This window comes from Stomoxys calcitrans, chromosome 2 (genome assembly GCF_963082655.1).
Source record: "Stomoxys calcitrans chromosome 2, idStoCalc2.1, whole genome shotgun sequence".
In the NCBI taxonomy this organism is placed as follows: domain Eukaryota; kingdom Metazoa; phylum Arthropoda; class Insecta; order Diptera; family Muscidae; genus Stomoxys; species Stomoxys calcitrans.
In genome coordinates this window covers 197,725,012-197,743,616 of record NC_081553.1, presented here as the reverse complement: position 1 = coordinate 197,743,616, position 18,605 = coordinate 197,725,012, and the positions used below count along the sequence as shown (strand labels likewise).

General features: G+C 37.6%; 1 protein-coding gene across 1 annotated transcript in view; it reads right to left on the bottom strand.

The window, feature by feature from the left end:
* Positions 1-2,463: 2,463 nt before the first annotated feature.
* Positions 2,464-18,605, bottom strand: part of LOC106081788 (serine/threonine-protein kinase PAK 2) — a 38,193-nt gene continuing 22,051 nt past the window's right edge. The window contains exon 2 of the mRNA XM_013243993.2: positions 2,464-3,473. The gene's annotated coding sequence lies outside the window, so the exon portion shown is untranslated. The remainder of the gene's footprint in view (positions 3,474-18,605) is intronic.

The window sequence follows — 18,605 nt, the reverse complement described above, 5'->3', positions numbered from 1 at the left end:
AAAGTCGGGCGGTGCCGACTGTATAATAGCCTACACCTACCCTATAAGTACAACATGGGAGCTATATCCAATTCTGAAACTATTGATAGACCTCGGCGGATGTTTTCAGATCGGTTATTAAACAATCCTTATCAAAGTTGGATCAAATATTTTTAAAATATCTAAACTTTATAGATATTATTATTAAAGTCATCAAGGAAAGCGTAGTACAAAATTTTGGAAAGATTGGTCAATAAATGCGCTTGCAGTGACTCTAGGAGTGAAAATCGGGCGATATATATATATTTGAGAGCTATATCTAAAACTTCACCGATTTCTAAGAACATCACCAGGAACGTCAAAAGCCAAGAGAAAATCCCTCCTACCAAATTTCAAGACAATCGGTTAACAAATGACCATTTTATTCCATTATTACTGCAAATCGGACGAAGATGTAGATGGGAGCTATATCTAAATCTGAACCTATTTTTTCCAATTTCAATAGGTTTCGTCTCTAGGCCGAAAACCATGCCAATACTCAACTTGAAGACGATCGGATGAAAATTGTTACCTGTCTTTGTTCACAAATTAACAAGGACAGACGGACGACAGACTTACAGAATCAGAAAGTGATTCTGAGTCGATCGGTATACTTATCAATGGGGCTATCTCTCTTCCTTTTGGGTGTTACAAACAAATGCACAAGTACCACAGAAGTGGTGTAGGGTATAAAGACATTTCAAAACTAGGTGTCAAAAATTCGAAAAGGAGCGCAGAAGATCGAAGCACTTGAAAATCTATTCTGAGTTTGGCTTTGGACCAAACGGTCTATGACATGCAAATATGTAAGTAAGGGTATGTTTATCTTTATTTTCAATGTTAGATTACTGCGTTAGGCCAATTCCATGGCAGCCGGTTATTATTAGCATTAAAGCTCATATGAAACCTGCAAGAAATCAATCAAAAAGCCTTCTCAAACAACTCTACTTCTCAAATCTACACTTCACTATGTTTGCTACATTTCTCTCTCAAACAAGTAAAAAGGCGTTAAGTTCGGCCGGGCCGATTATTGGATACCCACCAACTCGAGTATATATGTAGACCATCTTTCGTCAAAATCCGGTGAAAAATTTATACTTTATGCCCCATAGCAGCTATATCGAAATAAAGATACTCTATATGGCAGCTATATCCAAATCTGGACCGTTTTGGACCAAGTTGCTGAAAAATTTCGAAGAGCCTATCAAAACTCACTGTCCGAAATTTCGGCGAAATCGGACAATAAATGCGCCTTTTATGGCCCCAAAACCTTAAATCGAAAGATCGGTCTATATGGCAGCTATATTCAAATCTGGACCGATCTCGGCCAAATTGAAGAACAATGTCGAAGGGCCCAACACAACTCACTTTCCGAAATTTAAGCGACATCGGACAATAAATGCGCCTTTTATGGGCCCAAAAGGTTAATCTAGAGATCGGTCTATACGGCAGCTATATTCAAATCTGGACCGATATGAGCCAAATTAAGAGGAAGGATGTAGAAGGTCCTAGCACAACTCACTGTCCCAAATTTCGCCGAATTATGTCGAGGGGCTTTACTTAACTCACTGTCCCAAATTTCGACATCGGACCATAAATGCGACTTTTATGGGCCCAAGCCTTAAATCGACAGATCGGTCTATTATATGGCAGCTATATCCAGATCTGGGCCAAACTGAAAAAGGATGTCCAGGGACCTAACACAACCCACTGTCCCGAATTTTGGCAAAGTCGCACAATAAATGCGCCTTTTATAGGCCTAAGACCCTAAATCCACAATCGGTCTATATGACAGCTATATCCAAATCTGGACCGATCTGGGCCAAATTGAAAAACTATGTCGAGGGACCTAACACAACTCACTGCCCAAATTTTGGCAAAGTCGCACAATATATGAGCCTTTTATGGGCCTAAGACCCTAAATACAGAATCGGTCTATATGACAGCTATATCCAAATCTCGACCGATCATGGCCAAATTGAGGAAGGGTTTCGTGTGGCCTAACACAACTCACTACCCCAAATTTCAGCTAAATCGGATAATAAATGTGGCTTTTATGAGCCTAAGACCCTAAATCGGCGGATCGGTATATATGGCAGCTATATTGAAATCTGGACTGATCATGGCCAAATTGAGGAAGGATGTCGATGTCCCAAATTTCAGCAAAATCGGATAATAAATGTGGCTTTTATGGGCCTAAGACCCTAAATCGCCCATCTTCGAACTTTACCTGCTTATGGACAAAAAAAGAATCTGTGCAAAATTTCAGCTCAATATCTCTATTTTTAAAGACTTTAGCGTGATTTTAACAGAATATATATATACATTATCGGGCCGGAAATGGATATTTCGATGTGTTACAAACGGAATGACAAAATGAATTTACCCCCATCCTTTGGTGGTGGGTATAAAAATTAAAAGAAAATACTCGTACAACAAAACAAATATTTTAAACATAACTTTACTTTTCGAATATTTATAGAAATGTTCCAGAACAGTCCTGTGTCAGAGGCCCCAGCTATATTAAAATGTATCATTAGCTTTTTGGTAGCACAGTGTAACAATAATAATAACATTACATCTTATTATTACAAAAAAAAAATACAGAAATACATATCTAATATAAACTATGTATAGATCAAATTAGGAAAAAAAATTATAATTATATGTATAAAAAAAAATTATTAATTTACAAGGTTTGTTTTTTTTAAATAAAATTTTGGCAATAAGTTGTTTGTTTTAGTTATGCTATATCAAATATGTATGTATATATAAAGACAATAAGCAATTTATATATAATAATTTGTATTTAAAATAACTTAATTACATTATTACTTTTCTACATAAAATAGCACATTTTGTTAATGTAATTTTTTTTTTGTTTGTTTAGTTTTTTTTCATTTTTTTAATAATTCCAGTATAATGCACAATGTACGTTAAAAATTTAATAATGATATTTTTTTCTCCATAACTTGGTTCTTTCTCTACACTACGAAAATACTACAGAAGACAAATATGTTTGCATGTAAGTGTATGGTTCTTGGAGGGGGGAAAGGGGATTTCAATTTTTGTTTTTCTTTTTTTTTTTCGTGAGTCTAGTTTCTTTTTAGTTTAGAATGTTTTTTTCGTTTTGAATTGAAAATTGTATTGTATTAAAACTTAATTGAATATGTTACGCGGGGCCCAATCATCAACATCTAACGTAGAGCAGCTGGAACTGTGTGTGTGTGCGTGTGTCTGTGGGCCAATCAAACCAATTGTTTCATTGTTGTGTTGGTTGGTTGGTTGGTATTGTATTGCTTGGTGGTGATGGTAGTTGTAGTAGTAGTTAGTTCTCTAAGATCTTAGTAATTCTGAAGTTGAATAGGTTTCATTATTTTGCTATTTTCTATGAATAATTGCGGCAGACTTCTGTATAATTCCAACGCCTAAGTAATATTGCATTATATGTTAATCTGAAAACAAAACAAGACAATAACATTTATTAAATTTTTGTGGTTGATGTTTATCTTAAGGTAAGGTGGAAATTTTAAACATGTATGTGTAGGCGTTTAGGTTGCACAAGGCTAATTTTCTATGCACTCTACGAGAAATTGCGATGACCAACTTCTGTTTATCTATGAAGAGATTTAGACATACTGCATATGCACTTTATGCACTTCGGAAGTCAAAGCAGAAGTTCACATGTAAAAGTTCATTCAGCTCAAATACGATCTATGCTCCCCAGGTAGGTTAGATTGAAAAGAAGATGCGGATATTAATCCGCCCCATGCCACTGTGGACATACACCAAAGCCAGTGTAAATTGCAAATTTTGCCCATGAACATTCCATTAAGGAACAGGAGCAAACTTCTCACATATTAATGAGTGCAGTCCGATTGAAGTTTAAGCTCAATGATAAGGGGCCTCCCTTTTATAGCCAAGTCCAAAAGGCGTGCCGCAGTGTGACACCTCTTTGGAGAGAAGTTTTACATAGCATAGTATCTCACAAATATTGCCAGCATTAAGAGGGTAAAACCACCGCTCGCCAGGATTCGAACTCAGGCGTTCGGCGTCATAGGCGGACATGCTAACCTCTGCGCTACAGTGGCCTCCAAAGCCAGTGTACGTGTTCATCTTTTTTCGTCATGGAAGAGGCACATCCTAGAGTGCCTTCTCCGCACGCTTCTGGTCCGTGCCGGGATTGAAAAGAACGCCAGACCCTGATTCTGTTCGATTTTCCAGAACAGCATCCATTATTGGTCGGTGTCGGTGAGGTGTAACCGGTGCATGGAGTCGGTACATTTTCGATCTTGCTCTGGCCTTACTTCACTACGGGAGTATAGTCATACTGGATATGTCGCAAGGTGCTGTGTGAACATAGCCAGCAGTGGGTCACAAGCAACTGACTGTACGGCAATATACGCAACGGCAGCATCCCAGCCCAAATTTTGCCAGGCCAGTGCCGGGAAATGTATCCTTTTTACAACTAAACTGCAACGGACTCCGTGGCAAGATCGATGAGATTGTGGATTTCATGAGTCGGAAAGATACATTGGTCTCAGCGATTCAGGAGACAAAGCTGACCAAAACCTTGTCACGGACACAATGTGTTACGTAAGGATCGCTCAAGGAATGGAGGTGAGGGATTGGCCTTCGTGATACACCATTTCGTGCAATATAGGCCCCATCTCGCCTGCGCCTGGCGCTAGTGAACCCTACTTGGAGTGCATGGGGATAGCAGTCAGGTTCGGTACTGCCGAGATAGTGACTCCTACATGGAATGCATGGGGATAGTAGACAGATCCGGTTCTGCCGAGATCGAGCTATGCAACGTGTACATACCGCCGGTTGGTAGCTGTGTCCCGATTAATGACCAAGCTTACAACCCCGACATAAATGAGTATAAATCTGGCCATAATCGTCTTGTTCTGGGGGACTTTAATGCGCATCACACTTCATGGCATTCTCCCCTAGATAACGATCAGCGTGGAATAGCCTTGGCAGAGCAGATTGAAAGCTACACGTTTTGCACGGTGAATGAGGATGCTCCCACTAGGATTACGAGGAGATGCAGCTGCTCGCCAGATATTTCCATTGCATCCCCTGATCTCCTGAGTGACGTATCGTATCCAGACCACCTCCCCCTAATTCTCACCATCGACCGACCACCCGACTTCATCACCACTGAGCGCAGGGCGTTTATCAATCAAAAGAAGGCCGATTGGGATGGCTTCAGAGAGTACACCAATCGACCCTTCGGATGTGCTAGTTGCCTAGAGGAAATTCTGAGACATCATTAACGCAGCAGCCGCTTGCTTTATACCAGCCGGTCGAATACTCCAAGCGCGGCCCAATTTCCATCTCGAAACATGTTTTCATAGTAAGTAAGGTAGGTTATAGTCACAAAATGTTATTTGATTTGCTTAGAAAGTTTTGTGTATTTTAGAACCCCTTTTAGCGCAAAACCACAGCTCCAAGTGGGAATCGAACCCATTACCACAGCCCTAAGCATAAGTCAGCTACCAGAATACCTTGATTGCTCAAGTAAGTACACTATGGAGGCTGGTATAAAATAATAAAAACAAGTTATAGTCTGATTCGGACCATAAATGACTGCTGAACATTGTAGAAGTCGTTGTGTAATATTTCAATTCATTCGGATAAGAATTGGACCTTGTAGGAGCTCAAGAAACAAAATCGGGAGATCGGTTTATATGGCAGCTGTATCAAGCTATTGGTCGATTGAGACCATATTAGACACGTATGTTGAAGGTCATGAGAGAAGCCGTTGTACAAAATTTCTTCCAAATCGGATGAAAATTGCACCATCTAGAGGCTCAAGAAGTCAAGATTCCAGTTCGGTTTATATGACAGCTATATCAGGTTATGTACCGATTTTCGCACAATTATTGGAAGTCATAACAAAACACCTCATGCAAAATTTCGACCAAATCGGATAAGAATTGCGCGTTCTATTGGCTCAAGAAGTCAAGATCCAAGATCGGTTTATATGACAGCTATACCAGATTATGAACCGATTTAAATCATACTAAACACAGTTGTTGGAAGTGATTACGTCCAAAATTTCAGTCAAATCGGACGAGAATTGCGCCCTCTAGAGGCTCAAGAAGTCAAGACCCAAGATCGGTTTATATGGCAGCTATATCAAAGCATGGACTGATTTGAACCATACCTAGCGCAGTTGTTGGAAGTGATGCCAAAACACTAGGTGCAAAATTTCTGTCAAATCGGATGAGAATTGCGCCCTCTAGAGGCTCAAGAAGTCAAGACTCAAGATCGGTTTATATGACAGCTGTGTCAAAACATGGACCGATTTGGTCCATTTACAATCCCAACCGACCTACACTAATAAAAAGTATATGTGCAAAATTACAAGCGGCTAGCTTTACCCCTTCGAAAGTTAGCGTGCTTTCTACAGACGGACGGACATGGCTAGATCGACTTAAAATGACGATCAAGAATAGATATACGTTATGGGGTCTCAGACGCATATTTCGAGGTGTTACAAACATAATGACGAAATTAGTATACCCCCATCCTATGGTGGAGGGTATGAAAAATAAAATTACACTATGGTGGCTGATATAACAATTTTAAAAATTCCAAGGCCAAAAGCCTTGGGAAACATAGGAAATGCAATGCCCAACAGAACAAATTGTCCAAAAGCATAGGTGCGCCTTTTATTGCACACTTACTATTCTTATTCACTGCCTATATTCTTTTAATAAAGTTTTTATCCTTCACTAACCTGTAGAATGGGAAAATTAACATAATTGAGTAAAAATACAATGCTAAAAGGAAAAGAACTCATAATCACATCAACTGCGTGACTGTAATGGCGTTATGGCGTAAAATATGGTTTTAGTACACGCACAAGTATGAGTAGTGTGTACGTTACACTTGCAATCAGAAAGTGAGTCAATGTCGAGTGGCGAGAAGGCATTTTATCAGGCTACAAAGCAAATGTGTTGTGTCTTTGCGATATCAGCAAAAACTTTATTAGAAAAATAAGCATTTTGAAAAAATGCTTCAAAACGGAAATGGTCAAAGTAACCAATAAACCAGGAAGACAAGGCAAAAGTCGCAATACCCTATGCGACTGGGTGAAGCACCCCCCATGACTTTTATAGCAAAGTTTTGCTTTGAATTTTGTATAATTTTAAATGTTGACCAAACTATCTTATTTATAAAATATAAATTGTGTGTGTTTGTTCGGGCTAGGAACAAAAGCTTTCTCATGAAATTTTGACTGATTGTGCAGAATGGTAGTTAATTTTTTGTTATCTGAAGGGGAGGCGAACCCACCCCTTACCCTCATATTCAAAAACGTCAGATTTCGCATGTAAGTGCGGCCAATCCAACGAAATTTTGTTTGCTTTCTTATAGTAACCCAAAAACAAAAATTTATAGGGAAATTTGCGGAGGTCAACGTCGGCTCTCCATTCCCAAACCTTCAAAATGCATATATATTGGGTTGCCCAAAAAGTAATTGCGGATTTTTTAAAAGAAAGTAAATGCATTTTTAATAAAACTTAGAATGAACTTTAATCAAATATACTTTTTTTACACTTTTTTTCTAAAGCAAGCTAAAAGTAACAGTCACAAGCTGTGAAAAAATTTATCAACGCCGACTATATGAAAAATCCGCAATTACTTTTTGGGCAACCCAATATATATATATATAAATATATATACACCAATAGTGACAATATCGGATGGGAGTAGAGCAAGAAATTGATATCAATTGGTTCAACCTCCAAAACTCCCCCTCCCCCCCAAAAGAATAATGAATGAGAACTGTTAGACTATTGGACGTTTTATCAAGTTATAGTCCGATTCGGACCATAAATGAATAGAATGCAAAACATTGTAGAAGTCAGAAGCAAAATCGGGAGATCGGTTTATATGGAAGCTGTATTAAGCTATAGATCGACTAAGACCATATAAGACAGGTATGGTAAAGGTCAGGGGAGAAGACGTTGTACAAAATTTCTGCCAAATCGGGTGAGAATTGCGCCCTCTAAAGGCTCAAGAAGTCAAGATCTCAGATCGGTTTATATGACAGCTATATCAGGTTATGTACCGATTTGCGCCGTACTTAGCACAATTGTTGGAAATCATAGCAAAGCACATCATGCAAAATTTCAGCCAAATCAGATGAGAATTGCGTCCTCTAGCGGCTCAAGAGGTCAAGATCTAAGATCGGTTCATATGGCAGCTATACCAGGTTATGAAGCGATTTGGGCCATACTTCGCACAGTTATTCGAGGTCAAAACAAAATACTTCATGCTAAATTTCAGCCTAATAGGATAATAATTGCGACTTCTAGAGGCTCAAGAAGTGAACATACCAGATTGATTTATATCGTGGAGGTTGCGTGGCAATATATGCGAAGTATACTTTAAGAGCGAGATTTCGGGTAAAATCTAGTTGATCACCTGGTGATCAGATCGAACATGTTCTTGTTGAAATCATATCGAATTCTAAAAAAAATGTAATTGGTTGCTTTTATCGACTGAGTAATATAATTGATTTCCAATAGCTTCATGAAAATTTAGAGGGTGTGACCTTGGGTTATGACGATGTTGTTATTGCAGGGGATTTCAACTCCAATATCCTGCTTGATTCCTTATTAACTGAGGGCATGTTGACATTAGGTCTCTCTACTGCTAATCATACAAACCGCACACATACCTCGAATATCTTACTTTATGATCAAATTGTTTTTCAAAACACGACCTCATTTTTATTGCTTACGATCACCATACAAGGAAGACCTTTACCGAGTGTATAAGTGGGCTACTGCGAATGGACTTGTTTTAAATCCCCGGCAATCTAAATGCCTTATAATCCATAAAAATATGCACTTCTCCTTACAAGATCCGGGTATAGTCATAAATAATCAGAATAAACCGATCTTGGGTCTTGACTTACTGAGCAACTATAGGGCGCAATTCTTATCCGATTTGACTAAAATGCACGTGTTGTTTTGCTATCACTTCCAACAATTTTGCTAAGTATGGTTCAAATCCGTTAATTACCTGATATAGCTGCCACGACGTTCCTTGTCAGATATGAAAACAGAATAACCAGGTAGATCTACCAAGCCATCAGGAATGGCAGAGCTCAACCAGGTTTCTGAAAGACATATTATGTCCATACCAGACTTTTCAAAGATTAGTCTAAATTCATCAATTTATTTATTTATTTTTATTTATTTCTTATTAGTAATACATTAAAAAGTTAAATACATCACAGTTACAAAAAGATGTAAAATTCTGAGCCTTATTCATTTTAATTGGCTCCCCAGCCATAACAAGATTATGCAAACATTTAAACTATTGGATTTTTGAATAAGTACCATGTTAGCAATTCAAAAAGATTCAAGCAACAACACTAAATTTGATCTGTAGAATAGAAGTTAATAAGTTTTAAGCGAAAAACATTATTCGAGTGTGAAAAAGATTCTTAGCTCGGCGGGCAATACATTCCAACACCTGGTCACACGAATATAGAATGGTCTTTCGAAAACAGACATAAATATACGGGGCAAGTTTATCTGAGTACTCCTACTCGAGCGGGAAAAATTAAAGTATCTGCGCAGTGTTACCGGTGTTCAACTTTTCATAACTTTGTAAAAGAATAAAATATTTCGTAGATCAATAAAACGGTCAAAAGAAGTTTCCAAAGAGGTTTTGACATATTCTGAAATGTGGTCACGGACACGTACATTCTATACAAACATAGCTACTGCATTCATCATCCGTTTCAGTTTTAGAAGATTATAGTCAAACATTCCTGACGTTATCTCCAAACAATATAAAAGCTGAGGCATTAACAGAGCGTGAGCAAATAGAAGTTAATAAGAATAGAAGTTAATAAGTTTTAAGCGGAAAACATTATTCGTGTATGAAAAAGATTCTTAGCTCGGCGGGCAATACATTCCAACACCTGTTCACACGAATACAGAATGATCTTTCGAAAACAGACAAAAAATATACGGAGCAAGTTTATCTGAGTACTCCTACTCGAGCGAGAAAAATTAAAGTATCTACGCAGTGTTACCGGTGTTCAACTTTTCCTAACTTTGTAAAAGAATAAAATATTTCATAGATCAATAAAACAATCAAAAGAAGTTCCCAAAAGGTTTTGACATATTCTGAAATGTGGTCACGAGCACGTACATTCTATACAAACCTAGCTACTGCATTCATCACCGGTTCCAGTTTTAGAAGATTATAGTCAAACGTTCCTGACGTTATCTCCAAAGCATATAAAAGCTGAGGCATTAACAGAGCGTGAGCAAACCTGCCGAATACAACCGACGCAAAATACCATAAACACGAGAATGAAAAGAGTCAATATGACAACCAAAATTAAGGCCTTTATCAATCACTATACCCAAACATTTAATCCTATCAACAAAATTTACTCTAGAATTCCCCAAAAAAAGATATCAAATCCAGGCTGCGTCTGGGATCCGAACTGTAATGCCTTAGTTTTTGAAGGATTGATAGAAAGCGAGTTAAGGCTAGACCATAACAAGATTCGTCCTATAGAAGCGTTAATATTTGTCTCCAAAATATTGCTAAAACCACGATCCGCACTAAAAAGAAGATATATATCGTCTGCATAAAGAAAGGTTTCACAAGTTAGGTCCAAGGAATTCAGAAAAATCATTAATGTAGGGAAGAGGTCCAAAAACCGATCCCTGCGGCACACCAGAAGAGAGGGAAATAATGCTAGATCGCGCTCCATTGAAATCAACAAATTGTGATCTACCGCACATATACGATATAACAAGCCTGCAAGCAGATCAAGAGAAGTTAAAGTTATCCCTTAATTTCTCAACCATAGTACCAAAGCAAATAGAATTAAATGCCTTAGTCAAGTCAAGAGACAAAATTGTGTCCACAATCTTTCCCATTGTTTAAGCCATTCCGTATTGACTCATTAAGATGAAGCAGCATGGATGTCGTGCTGCGACCTGCATAATGGAAATCAACAATTTTATGCCCAGTACCCAACATTATCTGGTCTTTAAGAATATGTTCAAAAACTTTAGAAAGTACTGGAAGAATTGAAGTAGATCTTAGATCATTAGGACTACTAATAATAGAAGACTTAGGAATTGGTACTACATGCGAAATTTCCCATACATCTGGAAAAACGGAAGAAGTCAAAATAGAATTAAATAAATGTAAAATCAAATCAGAAGTATAGGGAAATGTTAATTTAAGAAACTTTTTAGGAATGCCATCAACACCAATGGACTAAGCCTTAATATTTCCTTAAGTTAACGCAACATCATCATTATTTACACAACGAAAGGAAACTGAATTTCCAATATCGGGAAATAATTCAAAATCAATATTAATAGTTCGGTTAGCTCGAACACCGGAACCAAAAAAATTGCTAACGGTATCAACATAACCATCATACACTAGACTGTCATCACCAAAGCAACCCTTAAGAAAGCGCCAAAAGCCCTTGGAATCTAAACTACCAAATCGTTCAGAATAAAATCTTTTTCTTTTCTTTCGTATAACGGATTTGACCTTGTTCCGATATTTACAAAAATATCGGAACAAGAAACTATAGGATAAATCTCAAAGATTCTGAACAGACAAAATCTTCCTGCACTTCATCCAATCACCGCCATTATCAAAAAGATAATCAAAAAGCAAAGTGATGCGAGCACCCAAGTCATCGACATCAAAAGTTTTAAAGAAGGATGCATGATCAAAGGCAGATAAGCACTGCATCAAACCGTCCCATTCAATATTTCCCTAGTCCAGGTTGACCAAGCTTTGTGCATTTATATGACATATTCTCAAACCATATTTTTGTCTGGCTAGTATATAAACTAAGGCCTTAGTTACGTCATTGGAATCTCTTCTTCCACATTACCCGTTAGTATCATTAAAAATGATAGACCTTAAGGCATCAGCAGCGTGTTTGGAAAATTTCCTAAATGGAAATTGAGAAACGAGTAAAAATAAATTTTTAAATATCATAAATAATAAAAATGTTATGAAGAAGGCAAAAATTGTTTTCTGAATTCTCTCTAAAAAGAGAATGTTTGTTTTAAAAAAATCATTGTATTGTACATTGCCTGGCATTATGTTACGTTGTTGAATTTCGCATAAATAAAAACAAAATTGCTAGCCTTTTTTGAATTGGGGAAAAAAACGAAAATTGAAAACAATACAACTACGTCGTAATTGTTTTTGCAATAGGAAATAATGTACGAAAAGAAAGCACAAATAAACATAGGAAACTAAAGTTTTGAAAAACTAATGATGACACCGTCGCGCAGTAACCTTCACTAATTGTGTTTCGTTTGTTTGTTAATGTTCAGATACAGGTGAGCGAACGATGATGATTACAGTAAAACAATACGAAATTCATTAGTTTTGGCGCTTCCACATTTTACACTGAGGCAAGTGAATGAATTACACCGAGAGAATTTGTTAGCAGAGATTTTAAGAAACAACTCGGCCGTGCCGAATCTTGGGAACCCACCACCATGGATTCTGCTGAATTTTTATACAAAATAGGTTTAGTTGAAGGGCATCATTTTATGGATTTTTGGACCGTACTTGGCACAATTGTTGGAAGTCATAACAGAACGAAGGTGCACTATTTTAAAGAAATCCGACGAAAATTGCGGTTTTCAAGGGCTAAAGATGTCAAAACGGGAGATCGGTTTATATGAGAGCTATATCAGGTTATAGACCGATTAACACCATACTTGGCACAGTTGTTGGAAGTAATAACACTACATGCTAAATTTCATCAAAATCAAATAAAAATTGCGGCTTGTAAGGGCTCAAGAAGTCAAATCGGGAGCTCGGTGTATATGAGAGCTATATCAGATTATAGACCGATTTACAACATACTTGGCACAGTTGTTGGAAGTAATAACAAAACACTACATGCTAAATTTCAGCCAAATCGAATAAAAATTGCGGCTTGTAATGGCTCAAGAAGTCAAATCGGGAGATCGGTGTATATGGGAGCTATTGGGTTGCCCAAAAAGTAATTGCGGATTTTTCATATAGTCAGCGTTGACAAATTTTTTCACAGCTTGTGACTCTGTAATTGCATTCTTTCTTCTGTCAGTTATCAGCTGTGACTTTTAGCTTGCTTTAGAAAAAAAAGTGTAAAAAAGCATATTTGATTAAAGTTCATTCTAAGTTTTATTAAAAATGCATTTACTTTCTTTTAAAAAATCCGCAATTACTTTATGGGCAACCCAATATGTTAGGTTATAAACCGATTTAGAGCGTACTTGACACAGTTGTTGAAAGTTATAACATAACACTATGCGCAAAATTTCAGCCAAATCGAACAAAAATTGCGACTTCCAGGGGCTCGGGAAGTCAAATCGGAAGATCGGTTTATATGAGAGCTGTATCAGGTTATACGCCGATTCGGATCGTACTTGAGCATGCTCAATTTCAGCTAAATCGGACAAAAATTGCGGCTTCCAGGGGCTCAAGAAGTCAAATCGGGAGATCGGTTTATATGGGAGCTACATCTAAATCCGAACCTATATGGCCCATTTGCAATCCCCAACGACCTACATCAATATTAAGTATCTGTGCAACATTTCAAGCCGCTAGCTTAACGCGTTCGACCGCTATCGTGATTTCGACATACAAACGGACGGACATGGCGAGAACGTCGAGACGATCAAGAATATACATACTTTATGGGACCTTAGACGAATATTTCGAGGACTTACAAACGGAATGACTAGATTAGTATAATCCCTTCCTATGGTGGTGGGTAAAAAATTGAAAACCATTGCTGTGTTTTATACTAGTACTGAAGAGATTGAAAAATTCTACGGTGAAATCGAGAAATTGTTTAAAATGTCAAGCCTGATGAATGAACGGTTATACAAGGAGACTCTAATGCGAAAGTGGGCGAAAATGAATAGAGTGGTGCAATTCTACCAACAGCACAAAATGAAAAAACACAAAGAGGAAAATATAATGAGGAATCAGATTGGTTATATTTTAGTGAACAGGAAATACTGTACATGTGTCACAAAATATTCTACATTCCCAGGAGCAGATGTTCCATCAGACCGCAACCTCTTGCCGTCAATTATACGTACAACACTAGCTGTTATCCGAAAGAAACCCAAACAATTCACTATTAACATGAAAAAATCCATTGGTGAAAATGGAAATAAAAGAGCGTATAAAAGCTTAGCTTGGAAATATCAACAGAGAGCTTGAAAATATCAACAGTTCTATAGCAATATTAAAAACACACCCTAGGAAATCAAGGATCTTCGAATTGAACGCAGTAGACACAAGTAAACAGAGAGATTCGAAGCGTAACTAGATCTAAAAAAAATGAACACTTACAGCGGAAATGCAAAAAAATTGAGGCACTGCCAAGCTTACATGATGACTAGGTTAATTTAGGTTAGGTTGAAAAGAAGGTGCAGATATTAATCCGCCCCATGCCACTATGGACATACATCTCAGCCAGTGATCGGCTTGTTGTGCACTCTAGAAACTATAAAGAAGCGCAGAGGTTAGCATGTCCGCCTATGACGCTGAACGCCTGGGTTCGAATCCTGGCGAGACCATCAGAAAAAATTTTCAGCGGTGGTTTTCCCCTCCTAATGCTGGCGACATTTGTGAGGTACTTTGCCATGTAAAACTTCTCTGCAAAGAGGTGTCGCACTGCGGCTCGCCGTTCGGACTCGGCGATAAAAAGGAGGCCCCCTATCATTGAGCTTAAACTTCAATCGGACTGCACTCATTGATATGTGATAAGTTTGCCCTTGTTCCTTAGTGGAATGTTCATGGGCAAAATTAGCAATTTGCAACCTCTAAAAAGAAAATGTTAAGTTAGGAATTCCGTACTACTTACAAAATCCTCAATTGTTTTCAATACCACTCCCCTAAGTTGGTTCGTGTCTGGTATTGTGTCTCCATCTTAGTGCCGGTATCTGTTAGACCCGAAAGCCGGGCAATGAAATAGGAAATGCTCCAACGTTCTATCATCTTCCCCGCATGCCCTACACATGCCATCACTTGCCGCACCGATTTTACATAAGTGAGCTCGTAGTCCTATGTGTCCCGTTATGATACCAATAGCTATACTGACCTCCTTCTTGCTTCCTTTCAGTAAAAGCCTCGTCTTCTCACAATCTGGATCGCCCATAGGATTTTTGCCGTCCTACCGACCGTTTCGAAAGGCTTTGGGTTAACCAAGTTTATTGTCGTCAGCCATTTCATTTCCCCTTACTCCGTTATGGCCCGGCACCAAAACGATGCTTATTTTGCCATCCTCAGAGAAGGCGTTAATCGTTACCTTACGTTACCACGACGGTAAGGTAACTGGTCGTTACCTTACCGTCGTGGTGGTTATTGCCCTTATGGTAATTTTACTGTCGCCAAAGATGTTCACACTCGACATACTCGCGTTAGCACTACACCACTTCACGCATTCCGTGATCGCCCGGATCTCCGCCTGCAGGACCGGATTATGGTCAGGCAGTCTAAAACAGATCTCAGTCCCTGGGTTCTCAATGTAAACCCCCAGGCCCACTCTGCCCTCTAGCTTTGATCTATCCGTGTAACACGATCTTCCAGATGACAGTACTAGGGTTCCTTCAATCCAAGTCTGTGCCGATAACAGCAATGCCTCGCACTCGACTTCAAGGTTCATCTCAGGTATCCGATCGGAAACCTCTTCCCTTCCTTCCAAGTTTCAGCAAATAATAAACTTTTATACAAAACTGTTCGCTCCTCAGATCAAGTAAGCTTCTATACGCTGGATGATTGCCTTCCATTACCTCAATCACAATATGATATCGATTTCTTGTTGTTTCATGTTGTTTGCCTTGTGGGTTTTAGAATGTTTCTACAAGGTGCTGCTACCTTCCATAATCGGGCGTATCTTGAAGGAGGCTACATTTTCCAATCGTTGACCCAAAATCATTCTTCATTCCATTTTTTGCATAAAAATCTATCCTAGGGCAATTTTGCCATTGTCAGAGCCAAGTGCTTGAGAATATATCCTTAGACTGTTCATTCAAGCCTTCAGTCAAAACATGGGTACATTTTAAATTGTTGAACAAAAAATGGGCTTGAAAAATTAACCCACCGGTTTTACTACACTTGAGTATAACGACCGTTCTTTGTCCTTCACTTTTTTAAGTGTATAGGTATATACGTACAGTGATCTAAGGCACATTTATCAATTGTTATAATCAAAAAATGTCTTTGAGTTGAAAACAGAAAAAAACAGAAGTTAACTAACTACTCTGTGATAGGTATTAGCAATTGTTATCAGAAAATGATAAGTTTTTTGATTAAAAAGTATTTAATAGAAGATATGTAAGTACGCGTGTATTGAAATGTTTAAAGGTTTGTAGTTATTTGGTTGGAGCAAATAGCTAGCGAAACATAGCCAAAGAAATGTATTTATTTTTCCGACCGCACTTTGTCTTTTTCCGTTTATTTCTTTACCCCTTTGACTACCTACATTGACAATTAACATCTCTCATTGTAATTAACAGAAAAAATTAACATGCCACGACGACTCTCCCTTAAGCTACATACATGCATACACACACATACACATATCATGTATTCGACAACATAGTCATCATGTTTGAACAATTTATATGCTGACTTTACAACGTCAAGAGAACAGAAGAGAGAGAGAGAGAGAACACGCCACAGAAATGTGTAAATGCATATCTCTCAGTGTCATCGAACAGCACTCAAGGGAATAAATTAAGTAAATCTCACATGCTTGTATAAAGAAGAATATGGGACAAAAAATAGCAATATGCAGCAAATATGTTATAAAAGATAAGTGGCAACATAGGGTGCATTGGTGCATGCTTACCCGATGATACTTCACATCACTTGAAAGTGTATGTGTTTGTTGTGTTCGTAGATAGCAAATTCAAATGCAACTCACAGGCACAAGTGTGAGCGTGTGTGCAGCAGAATTGTAAACACATCTAAATATATCAACAAAGTCACTTAACTTTTCTTTTTTTTTGCTTTTTTTCCTATAAAGTTTTTTTTTTCTACAATATCGATGTCTAAAATTAGCTATAGGCAACGCAAGGCATGAACAATGAGAAGAGGGCAAACGCATTGATAGACCGTCTCAAGATTATGGGAAATTCGCATATTACTAAGGAAAGAGCATTAATAAATTATCGCAGTTTTGTATTGCAGTATGTATATATGTATATGGGTTTCCATAAGACGTGGAAGTAATAACAAATCAAAAATCATTCAACCATTAAGGTTTAAGAATATACAGCGCAATTTATCATAAAATAACGACATAATACTTTTTATACATTCTTACTATTCAAGATAGAATTTAAAATTTTATTTAAATATAGGTAAGAATTATTAAAAAAAAAATACGAACTTGCAAAATTTATTTTTATTATTTTTAGTTATTAGAAGAAAAAAAACACATTTATTCCTAAAAGAATATTAAACTTTTACAAAAAAAATATAAATTCTTTGTCCAAAAACTTGATTAGTTTTTTTAATTAATTTTGTGAAATTTTTCCCAACGTGCTTCTCTGTTCAAACAAATTTTAATAACGCATCGTTTTTTTAACATCCTTTTGGTCAAATTCTTTTTGTTAATTTTTTTACACATTTATCGACTTAACAGCAAGGAACATAAATATTTCATTAATGTCCAAGTCCGGTTGAAGATACATTGTTGATGCAGGGATACATATTATAGTGGTACAACAAAGGAAACACATTACAAACAGACATTAGGCTAGATCGAAAAATGAATAGTACACAAAAGGCTCTAAACGAAAATGTTGAGAACTTAGTTAAAATATTTCAAATATACTTTCTATGTAAGTCTCTCTTCGTCTTTTTCATGTGAGTCGGTTCGTTTCTCTCCTTTTTTCGTTCTACTGCTCTGCATCATACCATGGTGAATTTCTCTGTACGCTTTCTCTTCTTTTAAACTCTCTTTTAGGGCGAACACAATGGACTTCAGGTCTAGGTGGTAGTGGCTAGCAACCGAGATTGCTAGACAGGTGCCCTTCAACCTAATCTTACTTAAGACGGTACAGACGCACCGAATCGACTATGTACATACGATATGTATAATATCCTATACCATCGAGGCACGCCGGCATATCCAATTAAAATATGTGTGGATAGAAATGGGCGATGGGTATATACCCAAAAGGTATTTACCCGGTAAATTGGGTAAATACCCGGGTATTTACCCATTTATAAACAAAAGCTGGGAATTCTGTGAAGTGCAGTTCTGGTCGGACTATATTTGTATATAGCTGCCCAAGACCGACCACCCGATCTCCCGATATAGGGTATTGAGGCCATACAAGATCCATTTATTACCCGAATTCGATAAAATTTGGCACAGTGTGTTCTGGTAGACCCCTGCCGATTCCTATCAATTGTGGTACAGGTCGGTCCATATTTGGATATAGCTGGCATATATACCGATCTCCAGATATTGTGTAATGAGCCTATAAAAGAAACATTTTTCATCCTATTTCAATGAAATTAGGCACAGCGAGTTC